General features: G+C 36.9%; 1 protein-coding gene across 1 annotated transcript in view; it reads left to right on the forward strand.

Moving 5' to 3' along the window:
• Positions 1-5923: 5923 nt before the first annotated feature.
• Positions 5924-22225, forward strand: part of mical3a (microtubule associated monooxygenase, calponin and LIM domain containing 3a) — a 72973-nt gene continuing 56671 nt past the window's right edge. Inside the window, 1 exon segment of the mRNA XM_041254359.1 lies at positions 5924-6344. The gene's annotated coding sequence lies outside the window, so the exon portion shown is untranslated.

The following is a 22225-nucleotide window of genomic DNA, read 5'->3' on the forward strand; positions in this document are numbered from 1 at the left end:
AATGTCCAAACAGTAGAGAGTTTTTCAAACATCTATAAGGGCAATTAGAATGCTGTTGGAAAGGTTGAAGATTACATGAGTATTATTTGTGAAGGCTATTTTTTACTTTGGTAAGGGCATGCTGTCTAATTTGGACTAATTCTGAGCTTCAGATACGTTCAGCCGTCGTCTTCATTAGGAATGGCTGTGTTGGTTTGTCCATGGTTCAAATTCAGCTTACATGTTTACAGTTATGGCAAAAGTCTTGCATCACCCAATTGAATTAACTAATTATGCTTCATAAAGGCGAATGAAACCTGCTGAATAATGTTATGTTAACATATTGAATTACATACTGCTTTGTAATTTTTCATATACTTAACGTAAAACTGAAAAATGGGACATTATGAAACGTAACATGAAATATTGTACTTCTGTGGCTTCTGGTAGACTTGTGCAATATTGTTTTGGAGTTTCTTTGATTACATGGTGTTAAATAAAATATCTAAATTATGTTTTGTTTTTGTTTTTTTTTAAATCCTAAAATCCTAAAATTGTAGGTGATGCAAAACTTTTGGCCATAGTTGTAATGTAGCTAAGCTCCCATTGGCCATTTAAAACCATGGTTTGGATTCCAGCTCAACTCAAAACTGAACCCTTCTACTTTGTGGTTTGGGCTCATCTGGGCCTGGTATAATGGTTTTCGCGGTGTACTTAGTTCCCAAAGAAAAGCAATTCAGAGCTGTTTTCTTGGCTGAAAAATAGATATGACACACTTAGTAATTTTTGCTACAGATTTCGCCAGATAAGGTTAATCCTTCAATGAACAACACCTCTTACACAACTATTGACAGGCTCTGTTCTTAAATGGAATCTGCAGGAGCACGAGCCAAGTCACTGAGGTGCATTCCAGCTACATTCAAGCATCCAGGGACCCACATTACAGCCCGCTGCTAACGGAGCGCTATGTATACTGGAACAAGCGACCTGTTGCTGTAAAGAATACACCCCATGAGTGACAATGCTCATCGTTTGAATCCCAGTCTCAGTTATTATTTATTTCCATACAAATGTTTATATCTTATTAACAACATGCCATGCAAAGAGTTAACTATTTATGTAACAGTTACATAAAATGATAAAAATCTTATGAAAGAACCAAAGAAGACTGCCAAGTGACAGACTATCCAACAAATGTTTTGCATTTAATTATGCTGTTTGCCACTGTTGGGGGTTGAGGCCAGGATCAGGCCCAGCTCTGAAAGTGACTTTGCACAATTGGCAGTTCATCAGGTCTGGTCCAATGCAGGCACATAGAAAGCGGTGCCAGCAGCACACACTTATTTTCAGCAGCACCACAGTTATGCTCTTTGTTATTTTAGGACAACAGGCTGTTTTATGAAAAGCAATGAAACTATAACCAGTTAAGGGCAAGCTGAGCTTCAACAGCTTTTTTTATTACCAATATTATTACAAAGGAAGTCCAGAGAGTCTCATTCTTACAATAACAGGATCACAGTGCTGTTTGAAGTTAAATGATGCCATGCTAAATACTGCTAGGAACAATGATACTACCACTATCACTACTACGACTACTTCTACTACTGCTGCTCTACTACCAAAAAATACATGATTGGTACTATGTGAAGTTAAAAAGGTTGTTATCCAATACATTGCAGTGCTATAGTATCATACTAGTACTAGTGTGCTACTGTATCAGGACCAATGTACAATATTTATTCAAAATCCGTTGTGTTCTAATTGCTGGGTATGCAGTGTTCTGCTAATATTTCAGCTTGCTATTATAATGATATTCCAATATTTATTTATTTTTTTTTCAAAACACTTTGCTTAAGGGATGAGACTGGAGGAATCGCTTCAGTTGTCAACAGGGTCCGATAGCACAGCAGAAAACACCAGGTAATCAACTGCTTTTTAGATAGAGCCACTATTTTTAACAGTCCTTATCTAATTTTCTTGGAAAATCAAATGCACCAAGCTGTACAAACAGTTCAGGCTGCTTGGCACACTCTGGAGTGTACTGCATGTCTTTGAACACAAACAGCATGGATTTTTAAGTGATACTGGTTCAGTGGATAACCATTACCAAGGAAGGTCACACTGTACTGAGCAATAGAAAAGACACTTTTACCAGGGAATCTTTTTGCTTTGGGATGACCTGTTATTAGTAGTTGGTGCTTCTCAACCATTATTGCTATAATAATAAATGTATAGCAAACCTGGGGGAATGTTTACAGCCCCATACCTAGAATACAATATTCATCAAAGTTTTTTTTCATCTTACTGACCTTTTCATTCCTTGTTCTCAGTTGAGTTTCATGTTCTTAATGGAAAATCATAATTTTCTTGTAATTCACTTATAATTTGGAAAATGAAAATGGTTTGAAAGCATCGTTATGAACAATCAGTTCTCTACCATTTACCAGCAACTTAGTGATTTAAGCCTAAGCATTATGTTGGTGCTAATGCCACCTGTCCACCACCCTATCTCCGCCCTTGTACCCCTTGGTCTCATTGTTTCTCTGCCCTTGTACCCATTGGCCTCACTGTTTCTATGTCCTTGTACCCCTTGGTCTCATTGTTTCTACATCCTTGTTCCCCTTGGTCTCACTGTTTCTAAAACAAAAGGAGATTGGGTCAAAATTGCCTCATCCAATGGCCAGCTTCTCAGACAATGCACCCTTCAATCAGAATGAATAATGATATAGAACACACATAACAGATAGACTCTCTAATTGCAGGACTGGCAATTGCCAGCGTTTTGCCTACATGGGTCAAGCTTGGTCAGGGACGTCCAGCTGAATCGTTGGCACTGAACAGCATCACAATTAGGGAGCTAGCTCAGTGTATGTGAGTTTGACTGTTGTGAACACACACACACAACATAAAGAGCAGTGCAGGGAAGGGTTTTCTCTAAGACAGCACAAAGGGTTCTGCGACATATAGCTCAGTTATTAAAGAAGAATCTTTTAAACAGGACTATTCCGTTAAAAATCCTCATGTGAATTTAATAGTTTCAGCTGCCATATACCAGCAACACTGGGGACTAAGGTTTTCTCTAATTATCCACAGAGAAAGGACACACAAGCAGGGACAGAACAGCTTCTTGACATACCAGAAGCTGGCCTTGAAGGTTGAATTGTTTTTCTTAGAGGATGGGGGAGAAGTTTATTATCCATGCCCATGAAAGATTAAGGACTGTTTTCAAAGGTGACCAGTGCTATTTGTGCTGCACTGTGTGGTCAAGTTGTAATATGAATGACTGTCCACTGAGGGCTATAATAGAAACACTAAGCCCATTTTACTTGCCCAGTGTGTTAAACCAAATCTATTAAGATAAAATTAAACACAAAATAAAAACAAACAGAATATTAATAAGCTATAATTAATCCATACAAGGTATTTGCCGAATATATTTTATGTTTGTACACTACTTTTCATTATCTGTATTTACAGTATATAAATATAAATCTATGTACTAAAAATAATTTGAATCTTATGTTAGCCTATAAAAATAGAAAAAGCAAAAATAGAAATAAATATATTTATTTTTTAAATGACAGCTTAACAACCTGTTAGCATCAATATTACTGTACACGCTTGTTAGAAGCGTGGCACAGACTTGCAAGCTTGGTAAAATCATTAGAGATTATTATACCAACAGCAGTGAATCAACGTTACTAGCTGAGCTGGTGATCAAGTTTACCCTATATATTTAAAAAAAAATAATTAAGCTGCATTTGTTAAACAAAGCCCAGCCAGTAAAGCACTACAGCACATGCTCAGCACATGCTAGAGGCGTTTGACTCCGATAGTGTGGGAGATATAATCTGGGGATATCTGTGATTGCATAACGTTTCTTATCCACACATTTACTGTTTTCTGGGTCAGCAGAGATACACTTGATCCACATACAAGAACAGCCATGATGTGCCCTGGCAAGAATGGTACCAGTATGCATGGCAAAGAATTGTAAAACTCATGCTTTCCGGTAAACACTTAGGACAAAGCATGGTAGACTGCAATATTAAAATGACTGTTTTGATTTTTAAAAAAATTTATTAACAATATTCACAAATATAATATACAACAAGATAACAATAATGTCAGTACCAGGGGCTGTGGTACCTTACAAATATGTAATTATTGTAATTTATAGATACAAATTCTACAAAGTAAATACAAAGTAAAATAAATATACATAGATATATCTTAGCTACATATCCATGTACATAGTCATACTTGTATAGTTACATATATAACATAAAAGCCTAAAAAATAGGATGTTTGTTTATAATATCCAAGAAGTACTGACGTGTTCTAGATTTTAACAGAGAAAGGGATTTAATATATGCTGATAAGTCTTTTTTAAAGATGACAAAAGAGGGTTTCATAAAAAGAAATTTACATTTGTGATATTATATATATAAATATTTTCCCAGTAACAAGATTAGGTTGACAGCGTCCCGAGCCTTAGTGTTCTGTGTTTTATTAAAGTACCACACCACATCAATAACTGATAGTTTAGATACATTTTGAATTTTTAAAGACAAAGATTTATGAACATCATTCCAAAAAAGTTTTGGAAAAGGGCATTCAAATAATCTATGAGTTGTTGTTTCTATGTCACAGTCACAGAAACACCATGCATTATGTGGGATACCGACCCTGCAATTTAGCAGCTCCCCTGATGGGTAAATTGCATTTATAATTTTAAAGTGAGTTTCATTCACCTTAGGATACATTGGGCAGGCGTGATAGAAAGTAACAGCTTTTACCCAAATCACAGGTTAAAAATCTCGGCACACTGAAGGTTGACATATTGTAAATAATTATTTTGTTAAATGATTTCTTATCCATTTATTATTGCATTTGAAGTCTGTGAATTCAATACCATTTATTTTTAAACAGGCTTTTAGAGGCAATATCATAATAATCTAAAATATTTTGAATTGTTGTATTGAGGTGTAATGTGTATTAACTAGTTCTTCATATTTTTTAATGAGTGAATGTCATCTAAAACATCTCTCAGAAAAAAAAAATGATTCAAACCACTCATAAGCATATTTTTTTTACATTTATACTTCTATTATTCCAAATAACTGTATTGTGTGGTGTAAAATTATGTTTAAATATTAGTGCTTCTTTGTGAAATTGTAGCCAATTTAATAGGAATTAATAGGAATTTTAGACGCCATAAAATCACAGCATAATACAAATTTCAGTCCTCCCAAGACTTTAAATATACAGTTGGGAATGTGAAACCATATTGGTTCACTATCAAGTATGCATTGTTTTAATCAATTTAATTTAAGCGTTCCATTTAAACATTGGAAGTCAATAGCATTTGCTCCCCCCTCTTCCAAAGAATAAATCATTCTAGAGAATGATACAAATTACACAAGGCAAAATAATGCACATGACGTCTACTTGCAGTTGTGCTGTTTAAAATAAAACAGAAAAATATTATTTTTTTTAATAATTTGTGTCAAAATATACTGTTGTTAAAAAAAAATAATAATAAGTACAGTATGTGTTTGCGGGATTTTAGATAATTTGCTTGATAATAAAACGCAGCTTTGCAATACAATCTATCTGATTTTGTTGTATGTTTTGTTATGACCAGTAAACGTTTTTATAAATAATAACACTACTACTGTAGAGGCACACATGTGTTTATACTCACCCAGTATTATATTACCACTGACAGTTTGGCATTCCTGTTATTATATTAGTTAAAGGTGAAATAAAGAATGTGCTGAACATAATTGTCCTTGTATGGAATTTACTTCCCATCCTATCTTCGTTATCCCTTCCCTACCTTAAAACAGCCAATAAGGTTTAGCCTTGCACAAACCATGCTGATAGAAGCAGCGCCAACATTGTAGACTCTTCAAATGGCTAAGGGAACCCCTTCTAAGCCAATTTGTGTGTGATTAACATTAAGTGTTATATTGTGAGGCGTGAAGTACCATCAGTTGGTATACAATGGTATAATTATTTTAATTTATCATATGGGGGAAAAAAAACACTTTTACGATGACTCTTTACAATCATGTTTTTTTTTTTTTTCCAAGCCGACCCCTTTCCAGCCTCAAAGTGGTACCGCCTCAAATGCAGCACCAAGCTGTTACGAACTGAAAAGTTTATCAGTTACAAGTTTGTTTCAGAGGTGATCTGTGGGAATATCTCATTAGAAGGAGGGAAAATACAAAGCGCAACGTTATTGGATTTAAAATTCAGACTGCCTCGATATTACCTCGTGGAGTATGCAGCACTGAAGTTTGAATTTGGCAAAGCGGGCAATAAACATTGGTATATTTCAAACAGCGGAACTGAATAAGGTAGGCAACTGAAGTCTTTATTTTAGATACCTAGCGGTATGTCACAAGACAAGACATCCAAAAAACTAACTATGACTTAACATACAAATAGCTTTACTTTGGCATTGCATTTTTTAGTGTATTTACCAGACCATTACTTTCAAATATAATGTTGCCTATTAAAAATAAGGTATTGTTATATAATTGCATAACCAAAAATGTCTGACATACCGAAGACTAGAAATGTACAGCAGTGCTTTGATTTGTACTGTGTTGCCAGATGGTGTTATTTTATTCGTAGTCAGTCTTAAGTATATTTGTATTTAATTGCAAGTCATAGGAATAGTACACTTATGTTGCAAGTTCCGCTTTACAATTGGTACTAGAACCAGAAGATCGAAGAAGATTGCTAATTTTAGCTACTGGCACGTTTTACCTTGTAAATTCTTGAATCGCAGTAGCTTTATAGTTTCTCTACAGTGAATGCAAAAATAGAATCCCTAAACGTGCTTATTATTATTATTATTTATAGTTTTTGATGGGAGGATACATTCACTAGATTATTAATTTTAATAAACTGTATAATCTCTTGGATTTTTGTACTAGTAATTTTTCCAAAAAAGAAACGGGCCTATTTGTGTAGTTTACGGTGTTCTTTTTCTAGAAAGCGGACAAGCTGGGAAGACGTTTTGATAGACCCCCCCCATTACAAAAAAGTTGGGCTTGACATTAGCCTGACAAGGAAGCCTTATCAACAGTGTAACAAACCTACCCATTACTTAGTAGGGTAGCCGAGCTGAAAAATGCTGTACTTGACTAGTTTAGTCTAGTGTAAAACCATGGCAGTGCCATGTGGCTGACGGGGTACCCTAAGTAAATCAATAATAGACTACATAAATGTTCAGACTGCCACAGTAATAGTAGTGCATGTGCTTGCATTTTGTTTTGGTATTTTAGGATAATTTTATAAACATGTCTGCCAGCAGTCCACTGAAGGTCAGGACAAGCGCTTAGTATAGGCGTTGTAGGTGTGCAGTACTCTAGAGTCTTAAAGATACAGCTTATGTTTTTCCCAGGCAAGTTCAATAAGCCCATGTACATAATTGATTTACTTTGCTTACCTACCTCCTTATCCCTGCCGTTAAAATGAGTGCTTTTGAAGAAGCAGAAGGTACAATGGGGAAACTTGCACCACATTTTTATCATTTTAAAATGTGTTCATTTCTGTGGAGAAATCAATCTGATACTCTACACTGTGTGTACAGTAGCAGATTTACTACATCCACTGTTCTATTCAACCGTTTATATTGTGTTGTACAATGTACAAGAAGACACTTTATTTTGCTGTGGGAAATACATTATTGATTGGTACCACACCAATACTGTTGTGGGCAGTTGTGAAAAATACCTAAAGCAACCTTGCAGTGTAGTATTGGAGGGAAATCCATTGCAATTTGGAGCTGTTCAGATTCTCCAATGCACTGAGAATTCTGCAGATCTAACCTGTTCTGCAGTTACAGCTGAGTCGCTATGTCTTGGTAATCAGAGTGGGAGGAGTTCTGTCTGGAATCCCTGTTCAGTCCTTGACTTGTTTAGTTACCCCTGGGAGAAAGTATTTTTACCTTTGCTTCAGAGAGAGCTAAAATACTGGATTCAACAAGTATTTGGCTAAATGTAGTAATTCTATTGGGAACATTCTCTACAAAGGTCTGCTCATGCAGATAAACTCTTTTTTATATATTTGTGGGTGTCCAAAACGTGTTTTAGATCCTGTATGACTTTAATTTGTATTTTATTTTAAGTGTTCTGATCTCCAAAAGTAACATCCAGTTTTAGTTGTTATTACTTTTAGGCCCGGCCACACTACATAACAGATCTCGAGAACTATACTCAAACGTTTTGATTCAGCTCAAAGTGTCCACACTAAAGTACCATTTCGTGTTTAGTTGGACTTAATGAGTGCAAACACTATTAAAACAGTCTGGTTACAGTTCCTAGCAGCGCAATGGACTGTGACTTAATATGACATTATCCCACCATGCACTGTATTTTATGTTTACAGCCTGGCAAATATGGAGCCCGTGCCCAAAGAAGACATAGCACTTCTTAGCTTGAAAGTTACAGCTTTGTTTCTTAAACACAAGGTACAATGGATCATCATGTGTGCATTTTTGTTTTGAACGCCCCATGTATCAGTGTGACTTGATTTTTGGCATCTGATCATGCCGCTCCATGTTCCACCATTTTACAACAAGCCTCAGAAATTGTATACGGTATTGACAGTCGTTCTGTTCTGAGTTCTGCATTTGTGATGTCCATGCGCCCAAACATATTAGAAAGCATTTTGGGATATTAGAGGCTACACAAAAAAATGTAGTTCTGTATTACAGCGTCCAAACTTCTGACAAACCACACTACCTGATGCAATCAAATTTAGAACCAGACTCGATTACCCCCTTCTGCTGAGGCGCCCCTAGAAATCGTTCATAAAGTAACGATGATGTAATGGTGATTAGACGCCCATTTTAAGCCTTGAACGGCTCCAACAACCAATCAGGGATAGTTATATACTTTCAAAATTAAAGTAAAGTTAAGATAGACAGAAAGCTAGACGAGTGAGGGTTTTTTGGGGTGTTTTTTCCATACTAAATCGTCCAAAATGTTTATAAACCCAAACCCAAAAATATTAACTGGTAGTGAAATATTCATATGATAAACATCACTGATGACTCTCCAATCAAATGCATTTCACTAAAGCCCTAGGCCAATGTAAGTACCTTTTATTAGGAGGTGCTGCATTTCAGCATCTTATTTAGGTTTTGATTACTGTGTATTCCAGGATTTTAAAGCACAGCATTACAAGAGAGCATACTAAATTGCTTTATATAACCCAGAATGCTTTACATAAACAATATTTTTTTTCAGAAAATGTTGATTAGTTGACAGATCTATCTGAAGGCGAACTACTTCACATTACACATCCGTCAAACAATTTGGTGTAAAATGAAAACTCCACGTTATTTAAACAATTCTTTCTGAGAGTTGTGGCTATCACTGACGCTTTTTTACAGTTTCTATGTAGATCACTAAATTACACTTAAGGAGACATTTCTAAAGAAATACATTTTAAAACTTTTTTTTTTTTTTTACATTCAGACTAGGTAATCATAGGGTATATTTCATCATAGAGTGAAAAGATTATCCTCTTAATAATCTTCAGGTTCTCGGCTGTTTAGAAAGGTATAAAAAAGTATGCTTTTGGTGGATATTTGTCCTTGGACGGAAGCCGAAAGTCATGTTCTGTCAGTCAGACCTCAAACAGGTAGAATGTTCACAGGAGCGGAAGATTTAAAGGCAACTAACATGGTTTAAAAGCACAGAGTGCACAGGGCCTTGGTGTCAGGATCTTCTAGTTCAAAAGGGGTTCCAGTTCAGTGGATTGTTCTTTGATTTTAAAAAATGATGAATGACGCAGATCTTGCTGCATCTCCTAAATGTTTTAAAAGGCAGCCTTTGAAATGATTGTGACGTACAGTAAAGTACAGTCGGATCTGGTTATAAGGACTGCCCAAGGGACTGTAAGCGACAGACAAACAAATATCTGCTGTAGGGATCTCTGTAGACGAGTAGTCAGTGAAGAGTTCCCTTTTTATGTAATTTTCCATGGTGCTTATTGCAGTTACTCAAACAGTGTAACATGTTTTGATAAGTCTGTGTTCAGATTATTTTAGCACAGCATGAGTTCCGGGGGGACTCTTCAGTTCTAGTTGCCTGCCACAGACATGTAATGTAGGATGGATCAGCAGCCGTAGTCTTCTAGTAAATGCCAGCACTATCTAGTCCACAGCAGTGTATTGCCAGCAATCCAAAAGAAACTTTGGATCAAGTTGGCTTTTATAAAGGCACTTTAGATGATCAACCCAAACTGCATGTACTATACAGGCAAGCAGCTAGAACTGGCGAAACAATTTCTCAAACCACCGGAACACACACTTAACAACAACAAAACAGTATTTGTGTAATTGCAATAGTCTGCATGATTCAAAATGCAAAGGGAAAATGCAAACTAAGAATATGAAATCCGAAGCTGCATGTACACTACTTCCCTCCCTGGGGAGGGGGGAGGGGACACTCAACAGGAAGAGAGATGATTAAAACTTTTGTTAGGTTGGTGTTTAGTCCAGATTTGAGCACACCTGCCCTGCCACTCTGCTTAGTCATAAATGACTCAAGTTTGAAATTGCAGGGTAAACACTGACTGTTTAGCAACATCTCCTGTTTTTACAAAACTGGCACAAGGAAGATCATAAAGTAACTGTGTAAGAGAGAGTGGAAGTGTTTCACTTTTAATAATCTCCTCTCTCTATCTATCTATCTATCTGTCTATCAATACAGCGATAGATAGAGAGAGAGATAGATAGAGAGATATGCATAGAATGAGACCTGGGACAGCATAACCATCTATTAATTGCCTTTGCAATTTAAACAAAAGTTTGAGCTAGAAAAATGTTTTACTGTATTTCTTCGAATTTAAGACGCAGCTCAAACTTCTCACTCTCAATGTGAGGAAAAATGAAAACATCAAATATGCATTTACAAGATACAACCTTAATTACGCATATGGAGGCAGTTTGCGATGGTCTGCTATCACACAGAACAATACAGTTATGTCCTGCTTCTCATTACTCGCACCTGTTTTTCTCCCAGTTTGTGAACTGTGGTATTGCTTGGCATCTCAAAAAATATTCGGGTCTGATCAGCATTTCCAATCTGTCCAAGCTGGTGTTAGAGATGCTGAAATTGTAAAAGCTTCTCTTTGAATTGCTCATGAAGCTAATGATGCTTCTTTGAAAATGGATCCCTGTATGTCATGGATGACACGAGATCGGGCATAACGTTTTGATTCATATTTTCTCTGCAGTCAGTCACGATGCTGCTTGTGTATTCGGGTAGTGACGTCTTTGCCTGGCATTCAGTAACGTTGCTGTTTGTGTGCTTGGGTAGTCGTGTCGTGTTGGTGATTTTTAAAGCATGCATCACTAAACTGTACTCCAATTTAAGACGCAGGCTATCTGAAGCAAAAAATGGTTACGCTGCAGTCTTAAATTTGAATGAATATGGCAAGTCTAATTCTACAAATAAAAATGGACTGCTTTTCTAAATGCATGAATTTAGTTTCCTAGAATGCTTTTTTTTCCCAAAGGTTAATACAACTGGGCCTTTGGAGAATTATAAAAATGCTTGATTGCTTTATTCAGTGTGTGCAGGTCAGTGTGCGGTCTGTTCAATTCCCTTATTTCATATAGGGCTGAAGGATGGCACACGTCTGTCTGGAACATCGGCATGAGTTGAAGCGATCGAGGCTGAAAACAGAGATCCATTTAAGTGCTGCGACAGCCAATCTAAGCCACACACAGACACACGCAGTCCTATAACTCTACAAACTGCAATATACAAGATACAAATCTAGCTGTATTTGTTTTCTAATCAGTCCAACCTTTCTTTAATCCATTGTCAATTTCATTGAAAACAGAGAAAAGATTGAAGACAATACTGTTGTCTCAGGTATGCAGGGCATTGTGATGTCACAGTTTTAAATGGACTGCACTTCAAAAGAATTTCAAAAGGTACCTCTAGAATGATTTTTTTTTTTTTTTAAAGCAGGTGACAATAGGATTTCTCTGTGGTGCAGTCTATAATTGTAACAGTACTAACATTTGAACTGCAGTACAGTAACCATGGTATTCCAGCATGCCGTACTGTACTAGAGGTTTATCAAAGATTTGTTCTACTTTCTTTACATGGTGTATTGTAATGTAAGACAACATAGCTCATTGTAGTTTAACAAATTGTTATTGATTTGAATAATAAATATGTTTTATAGTTGGTATGAATACATAGTCTGTCACATTTAAATTTCTTTCAACAAAATTATCCTTCATTAAATGATATCCTTCATTCATTTGATTCTATTCTGCATCAGCAATTATCCCATTGGGACCACCCTGCATATTGTGACATTAGTGTATCATTATATCTCGATCTTGTACCTGATCCTATAAACAGGCTTACACAGTGACCCTGGTATTGGGAACATGAGTAATGTATAGTCTGGGAGGCTTGGAATAGTACAGTATGAACATACAGACAGAGGGTTGGGAACATGACACATTCAAAAGGCTATACAGTTAGTCTGCATAAGATTTATAAAATGACACATGTTTAGTTTAAACATGGCCAATGTTGACAATCAATATAGGTAAAATGTCTTTGCTTAAATCTACAGTGAACTTTTATTAGGCTGCAGACACTGTACTGTAGTATGGAGGCTGAAACAAATTTCTTTAAGCATACTGTGATGAAGCTTGTGAACAATTCTCATGTGAACAATTTAAAGCATGTATACAGACCTTGCAAGAATTGCCAATCTGACAAATGAGGAAAGGAATATAGACTTAATGCTGCCATCTTAAATATATTGAATCAGTTACTGTGAATCAGTGTTTTTGACAATCTTCAATCACAGTGCCATGTTAACTGTATTGGGTTCTTGTTAAGTGTGTGGTTTTTTTTGGGTGGGGGGGGGGGGGGGGTCAGTGAAGTACTTTTGTCAATAAAGTAGTACAGCACAGTTCAGTGTTTAACCAGTAAACCTAGTCTACTGAGATTTAACTTTTAAAGCTGTTTGTTAAATGAAGAGACTTTGTATGTCTATCCATGGGTGATGAGTGTGTACCAACCAACAAGGAGGAGAGGGATCCTTTGTTTAACCTGTACAATTTAACTGCACAATCTGGGGAGCCTGGAGTCGTGGGGAAATTGATTTTAAAATCTAAGGGATGCAGATAAGACTCTTCTCGAATAGGCTTCTCTCCTTTAATCAACCCATAATTGGACCCTTTCAAGATTACACAAAGCTCTTTTCAGTCTGGGGCTGTGCTTTTGGTTAACAGCCACAGAGCTCTTGGTTCAGTCAGAAACCGACAGAGAAAGTGTCTTTCCCAGGAGTTCCTTGCAGTATCCTTTTCTTAACTCGACTCACTCCCTGTCCCCTGTTTATCTTCCCTGATAACAGACTAGGACTGTTACTGCAAAGTCTCTGTGGGCCTCCCTTTCTTCTCTTAGTCCCTGTGTTGTTGTTCTTCTCCCATTGTTAAGTATTCCCAACTAGCTACAAATGTATTGGATTCTTCCCGGTAACCTTTTTCCAAAGCACTGATAACGGAAACTTGCCAGACTGCAGCCAGTGGGTGCATCAAAGGAAAAAGATTCTGGAGGCATTTCCTTTTCCTCACACCTCCTTATCCATCTGAACTTCCTTAGTTACAGTCGCTAAGCCAGGGGATTGAAGCTGTCACCAATCAGCGTCTGCCAATTTGCAGACCACAGTGGGTGTGGGACTGCAGTAATCTGAACTTTGGAGGCAGACAACTACTGCCATAAAAACTTCTGACATGTTTCAGGGGCAGTGTTGTACAAATGTAACTAATTTATTTGTAAATAGATAAATGTAATACTGCAGTAAAAAAAAAAAAAAAAGATGCATACAAAATTCAAATGCTGTTTACTAAGACAGTGGTGTCATTTAAGAAGCAATACTGGCAGCTTCCTCTCATTAGAGGTGAGGCGCTGAAATCCAGCATCCTGTAAACGTATGGAGACAAACTTGCTTTCGGTGACAAACTGGGAAGAGGTGATGACGCCTCTTAATGGCCTTGACTCATCAGGATCTTTCTTTTGGTGGGGGGGTGGCATTCTTTTAAAAAACACCTTGTTTAGAAGGTTGTAGTTCAAGTTGTACTGGTCCCTTTGATTAAAAAAAAAAAAAAACAAAACTTCTTAATTGGCATTGTAGAGCGTTCATCCAAATGTGGCATGATTAAAAAAACGAGTTTGAAATTCTGCTTTTTTAATAGAGAAATGTTTGACATTCATCTTGCACACATTTATCATCTGTCTGCCTGATGCTACTGTAGACTTTGCCATGTAGTACAGTATGCCATTCAAAAATAGGATGACTGTACAAACAAATATTGGAAATTAGTTTTCTAGATTACCTGCATTGCCAGTGTTCCCATTGTTACTGTATTGTTCTGATTACCAGCATTTTTAAAAGGCATTCCTTTTAAAATGACTTCAAAGTAAACGTCAGAGGTTATCTTTGCAGGCCAGTTTATACCACTGTCTGGTGTTTTAACTACGGTACAGCTTGCTTCTTTGGATCCCAAAGGGTATAATTATTGCTTATCTCTAGCCGGCAGTGAGGGTGAAAAGTAATTTTCTGTATAAAGGGTGTCGGGTCAAAGATACAAGAGAACTTGTGGATAAAAGGCTGAGGCTGTTAACCCTTAACACCAAGTGGAATTCCTCTCCAACACCAGAGTAAAAGGGGACTCTTTATAACCATACAACAGCAGTACAAATTGGTTGCAAAATATATTTGGGAATTTGAAAATAAAACGATCTACATTGTTCTCAAATCCACTTTTACCTGATGAAGGGTCGTATGTTGTCTTTCAATCTTGTATATTTTCAACTTGTATGTTGAACAAATAACATGTAGTAACTAGTGCAGGGATGAACATGGGATTTTCATGTTCAGATATTACAATAATTATAATGCTTATAATTTAAATATTTTGTTCATTTTCAAAAAATAATGAAGGCCATTATATTGCCCAGAAAGCAGACAGAAACAGCATAACACGGGGGTGTTGTCCCTGTGTTTGCGCCTTTTATTTTACAGCAAGACGTTACAATTGAGGAGAACTCTAGTTCCTTGCGAAAAGTTATCGGCGAGAACTGTGTTGATCCTCATTTTTTTTGGTCTATTAAATCACACATAGCTCTTTTACATTTGCCTTTTTTTTTTTTTAAACTGTCGCGCAACTTCTGGTGAGGCAGTAAATGAGTGCATGGTATTTTTGTCATTTCTAGCGAATATGAACGTATGATTTTTTTTGTATCCCAATACATGCCAGAAAATACTCGTTTGAATATTGGGATATTTGTCCCTGCATTAGTATTAGCCTACTGTAACACCTGTGAACCTTAGCTAGGGGGGAAAGAACCAAACTGGTAAACAAAATTGTACATCTGCCTAAGCTATAGTTACAAGAATTCCAATGTTACATTCACATCTTAACCCTATAGCAGGGTTCTCCCTAGGAATTCTGTATAGTTGGGTGGCAGAGCATTATAGCCTGGAGCACTTTTAATAGAAAAATGTAATTGCCTTACTTTAAATATATAATAAGGCAAATCATTTGAATATGAAATTGAATTATGAATAATAATCCACCCTAATTTGTACACAGGCTGCTCTATTTACCCCCTGGTCCTTTGCAATCTTTTGTGTTTCTAGCATAGCTTGAACATCGCACCCAATTCCTTGCTGTAAACAAGCTGTACATTATGCAAATATATGCCTACATACCCTTTTTTTTTTTTTTTCCTCTCCAAAGGAACCCATTCAGTGTGGCTAGGGTGAAAGTAATAATTGTGCATATCAATAACAACATAATGCATATTTAAGAATTTTATATGCTATTTGATTATGGATTGTCATGTCCTTTTAATCTCTTTATGAAGATGGCCAATTAAAATAATCTGTTCTAGCTTTAAAAGCAGACTCTGCAGTGTGTGTGTGTGTGTGTGTGTGTGTGTATATAATTGGGAGGTCTGTACGGAATGGGAGAGTATTGCCTTCATCATACCCAATTGAGGATATTGGAGGTGTTGGTATGTATTCTGAGTCGGCACAGACATGGGATAAAACTTGCAGCTTTTTGATTAAAAACAAAGCTGTCTGACTGTTTTCCTAAATTGCCCTACCAGTTTAGCAAGGCTTAATTGGTTGTGGATCAAACCAGTATTTAGAAATGCTCTTTTATAAGTATGCAGTTGCCTTCTGCGATAGCACACGTCTTAGCTGAACAGAGTAGGTGCCCCAGGTATTTATACAGGCACAAACCTGTTGTGGTGCAGACCCAACCGATCTGTGTCGGATTACTCAACAAACACCACGCAATGTGTAGGAGACGGCAATTCAAATTTCGTTTCTGACAAACAACCTGGTGTTTTTAATTCACTGATACAGTAGCAAGCGTTGTGACACAATTCTGCCAGTACATTTTTGTTTGGTACAGTACTGTAGATGTACTACGACTGTGCTGTGTACACTACACCCTTGCAATAACAAACCTGTTGGGGTTAAGCCTTTCGTTTTTATATAGAGGGGTTCGTTACAGCGAAAGGACAATCAAAATGAACGATAAACTGTTGGGAGTTAGTGAGATGAGAATTGCATGTACCTGTTCGTCTCATGTATACAGTATTCTGCCTTTGCTTTATTCTATTAAAGAACTAAAACCCAGTACAAAAAGTACAAATTCCAAATTGAAGCTGAACTTTTATTCAGTCACTGACATGAATCATTTCAAAGTGTACCAAATCGTAATCCAACAAGCAAGAATCCCAAACTGAGCTTTTATTCCAAATCAACCCGACATGTTGCTGTTTTTTGTCTAATTTTGCTTTGCCGCATGGTTGCTGAACAAGCCCAAAACCTGAGCCCTTTTTGACAACCTACAGTATGTTCATGATAGGAATATGTCTGATTTTGTTACTGCTTTTTTTTTTTTTTAATTTTTATTTTTTTTCAAACGATAAATATAGCTTCCAGCTTTGTTGCAACATGAAATGATTTTAGTTCCGGAGGCATAGTTACACTGCGCTGCTTTTCATTACAACAAAAGAGTTGACTTCACTGCAAAGGTGGCATCCCTAGTGTGCAGACCAGAATGTTGACAGTATGTGTTTTAATTTATCTGTCTGTCTGTTATATAAAATACAATTTTTTTTTTTAAATTTATTTTGTATTTGGGGTCCAGGAGCCAGGTTAGTTATGGATGAAGGTTCGTTTTAATGAAGGGCATTATAGCGAGGGTATACTGTGCTTATGCTGTGGCATAAGTTAAGTTTCACTCAGGTCTGAACCCAGCAGTGCCCAGTCTAATGTCTTACACAGTACCATTCTTTTAAAAGGTTAGACTCCTAAACTAAAACCTACTGTCGCCTGTAGAATTGGAGTCCATTAGCATCCTGGATAAGAAGCCAGTCCTGCTGTACTGTAAGTTTTGTTGTTTTTAATAAATCTTCACAATTTGTCATCGTGGGTTGCAACCTCGTAAATTCCTGAGGGTTTAGTGGCTGCCGTGCCTATGGAAGGTGCATTGCAGTTCACTCTTGTGCAGTTTTCTTAATCTTTTCAAGAAAGCCACCCCTAATCAGATAGAGCGTGACTGTGCATGTAACCAGCAAAGGCAGCAATACCAGGTTAGAGGTCAGATTACTAATAGCCAAATTTACTCCTTTATTATTTCTTTGAGTGGAATTTGGTTTACAGATCTCATTACCACAGTTAATATGTTCTCCGAGATGTGACTGCTTGGGTTTTCAGGCTAACTGCATTAGTCCCAAATACTATCCTCCTTTTGTAATGTTTGTTTTAATTTGATTAATTTATTTTAGCTCAGTCTTAGCATTGCAGATTAATGGTGAGACTTGGAGGTGCTGGCAACTAGGCAACTAGAACAATTAACATTTTAAGTGTTCAAATAATCAGCAGGGCAGCTGAACATTATGCTAGTGGCAGGGAATTGCTGCCAACAGACAGCAGAAATAAATGTTTAGAGAAGTCAAAAAAGCCAGACTGTATTGTAGTTGCTGTACAGCACATTCTTAAGAACATCACAAATCCGTGCAAACTAAGACTAGCTTGGGACATTCTTAATCCCAGGAATGTACTTGTTCACTATACTATTCTGGAACATTATACAGTACCCTTTATTTTCATGTTAATTACAACGTTAGCTAAATAGATGTCATTGTGTACAAGTGCTCCTGGTTTTAAGAATCTCTTCCTACTGTACATCCTACATATAATAAATGCAAGGAGGGAGGGGGCTGTTGGCACAATCGCACCCTACATTACTTTGTAATCAACTATTAAGTAACATGCGTGACAGTCATCAAAATAAAAAGTTAAGAACTGGAGACGGCTGATATACTGTAGTGTGCAGTAGTACTCAAAACATACAATTTGTACAGCGCATTACGTGGACAAAGCTTTGTCGAATTTGAGTTCAGAAACCACCTATAAAGACAGAATGTCTGCCAATGAGCAGTTTTTTTTGTTTTTTTTTTTAAAAGGAGTGCTAGTCAGAGTAAAGTCTGGAAATTACCCGCTGTTGACTTAGTGTCATTTAACAGCGTTGGCACTAGGTGAGCCCTTTGGCCTGTTTATTTCAATGAGATGGCATGTTTACAAGAAATCAAGCTTCCTTGCTGAAGATTAGCTGGATAGGTAAATCTTCAAGCCAGACGGATAATAAAAGCTTAGAGGATCTGGCCTGCGGAGGTGCTCGGCAGTTTCACAGTTCATGGCCTCTGTCACAGAAAGCAGACTGAGTGTGGCTACGGTTTGGGCTGTTTTCTGTGTGAAAGGGAAGGATGCTGAACAGTTTGATTTTAGAGACACAGTATTCTTGATTGATTTCAGGATTGGATGTGCAGTATTAATATATGTCTTCACACATTTCAAGTTGTATTAATGTCTTTAGTTAAACAGGGAATTCTGCTCTGGCATTCTCTTGTGTGTCAGGTGTTTGGCTGGAGCAATTGATTGCATTTGAGCAGCACTTCAAATATTATGGTTAACAGAGCTAGGAAAATAGTTCCAGTAAATCTTGGATATAACATTTTTCATTTTAAAAGATTGGCTCATTTATTTTAACAAGTTACTGATCACTCCTCGCTGCATATCTGATGTATTTACTTCTGGTATTTTAAATACGATAATTTTATAAGATAAATTTTAGGGTCATTGCTGCAGATTACCACGAATATGCATGTCTGCATCCCTTTCAATTCTGTGTGTCCCGTGAACGCAAGACTAAATATTTTTCTGTCCAATGGATTTATTTTGCGTTAACGCAACCTCTGAGTATAGTTCTGTAGCTTATTGCAAAATCATTGCCTAAATGAATCTAGGAATTGATGTGATCCAGTACCTCTCTGCATAGAAGGGGCAGAGCAGCATAACTATGATGTAATGCTCTCATAATGAGAACTGCAGTGATGTACTCTAGCAAGAGCCAGATCTGTACTCGCCCTATTACAAGATGTAAGTTTAGGAAGTGAGATTTTATGTTCAAAGTATCTTAATGTATGTCCTTTTACAGTGTAACTGCCATTCCTGCTTTTGTCCATCTCTAGTTTGTACTCCTTGATTTTCTTAATTATCCTTATTTACAGTTTCTATGGCTAACTTTTGAACCATGGCTTGAATTAATTTTAAACTGATTCTGTGGCCATAGAAACCCCACTGATTGCCATTTATAGTAAATGCTACTGCACTGGCATTAACTCTATTTGACTTGGAATAAAACCTGACAATACATTTCAAATTGTAGTGTGCTTTGGGTTATGTTTGTTTTGGCAATTCCTCAACAAAGGGAAGACCAAACACTGTTGCTGTATGCCTTGCACATTTTAATTGGTGATAAGCCCTTACAAAAGTGTACTGTACGCTCAAACATTCATCTCTGTACTGTAATAACTACAGTGCACCTTGGGAGATCATGCAAGGCACTTTTAATGGATGTTCCAAAAGAAAGGTGCGTGGGATGCTTGATTTGTGGGTCTGTTGGAATCTAAATCAACTCTATGCAGATCACAATGTTTGTTTTTTGTTCTTCTGTATACTGTAGGCCAACAATATACAGTTCATAGTCATACTGGCTTGAATGATTCAGACAGGCTCAAAACATGGTGTAGGCCTAAGTATTTTTTTGTTCGCTGGAGTCAAAGCCAAGACAGAGATTGAGAAAATACAGAAACAAGTAGTTATTCCCTACAAGGGAGTAGAGTATTTGTGGAGTTCAGTGGTTATTGGATTGAGTTGCTGCTTCCTTCTTTTTTTTTTTTACCTCCAGTAGAATGCTGTACCATACAATACTCTTCCATTCTGACACAAACCTTGCTGTTGTAATGCAGTGTCATCTATTTACCAGTGAGGCTAAAATATGTTAGGAACTGGAGCAACTTACTATGCAGGCTACAGCCCCTGAAATATTCTAAAGCACCAAACCCTCCATGCACATGCAATCACTATTCTGTACATTACTGTAAATAAACTTCATTGCAATCTCGCTGTATGTTTCATTAACAGTGTGGAATGTTTTAAGATGGATAAAGTCCTCCAGGCTTGTTCACATGAGGACATCAGGGTCTGGTTAGCCCTGTGACCTTGGTGTCCCTGCGATTTATAAAGGAGTTACCAGGCTTTTCCCTATGAGCTATGAGTCGATCCCTTGACAAATAATGTTGCCACAATGAATGAGAATGTTACACATGTATGTAAACCTGCAATTATCTCTGCTATGTTTAGTAGTGAAAGTGATTCAGGCCAGCCACAGGAGACTGAAGAATTGCAACTTATTTGCATCTCAAACAAAACATGCTGTGTGTCTACAGTACAAGGATGGAAACAAAAGATACAGTAAAACTTGGCTGTTTGTGGGACAACTTGCACTTTTTTCTTCCTTTCTTTTTGGTTAGCTATTCTTTGTTATTCTTTTAAAGAATAACTGGGAACCTTTTGCTTCAGATCAACCCTGAGTTGTGAGTCTTTCCCTTAAATAATTTAAGTGGCTTGCATGCAAACATATATGATCATTACTTAGTTTTGCTTACCAATCCCTGACTCCATCATACAGTAAGATTGCAATAAGAAACAGAGTAATGTATTGGTGGATATTGATGGGGTTACAGGGTAATGTATTGTATTGGTGATATTGATGGGGTCTATGCAGTGAAACTACATCTGATGGTTCTCTACAATATAAACATGTAATTCAATAAAGTGGCAATGCTTAGTGCAGTGGAGTATGAAAGCTGGAGAGGTGGACAAGAGGGTTGAGGGGCACGGGCTACAAAAATACAGGCTCCTGGGTCTAAAGAGGGTCTGTAACCCATATAATTAAAAGTAAAAATAGAACACATCGCTCAGTGTCTTAAGTTGCCAGTTCCATGCATGGACCCATGTGAGGCTGATCAGATTGCTACTCTAATCTTGCTACAGTAGTAATTCAGTTGATCAGCCTTTTAAATCGGGTACAAACTTTACATTACTAATGCTCATGGCTTGAATTTCATTTATGTGGGATGGGGGGGGATTTCCCCCCTATGCTGCAGCCAAGGGGAGGGTATTCCAAAATTTTAGGGGTAATGGCAATTATAATTATATATATATATATATATATATATATATATATATATATATATATATATATATATATATATATATATATATATATAATTTTACTCCATCATTCACTTTTGGTGTTGCTTTAAAATAAGATGCTTTCAAGAGACCTACCAGCTGTTCATCACTGAGACAGAGCACTCTCCATTGCTTTTGCCGTTGCCTGACGTGAAGTTTTTGCATGGGATGTCTTTGGAAAACCCAGAGTCTGTACTTTTAAACATGCCATGAACCAGATACATGGCTTTTATGGTACCTGAGTAATATGTGCATAACCTTCTGTGTGCTGGTGACCCAAAATGAATGGGGCTGAGTTTTAAGAGTTAGTGAAAGTCACTGCTTGCAAAACAACACCTAGATAGACTTAATTGATTTTTTTTTTTTTTCAAAATTGTTTTTTACTGCAGCGTACTGACTTTCTATAATGCTTAAAGATAGCAGCCGAGAATCACGTACGAGAGAATAAAGTCTTGCAGCACTTAAAATATCCATCGCTACTTTTTATTTATTTTAACCTGAACTACTCAGAATGTGGCTTGTAGTGCTTTTGTCACTGACACCCACTTCCTTAGAT

Source organism: Polyodon spathula, chromosome 7 (genome assembly GCF_017654505.1).
Source record: "Polyodon spathula isolate WHYD16114869_AA chromosome 7, ASM1765450v1, whole genome shotgun sequence".
In the NCBI taxonomy this organism is placed as follows: Eukaryota; Metazoa; Chordata; class Actinopteri; order Acipenseriformes; family Polyodontidae; genus Polyodon; species Polyodon spathula.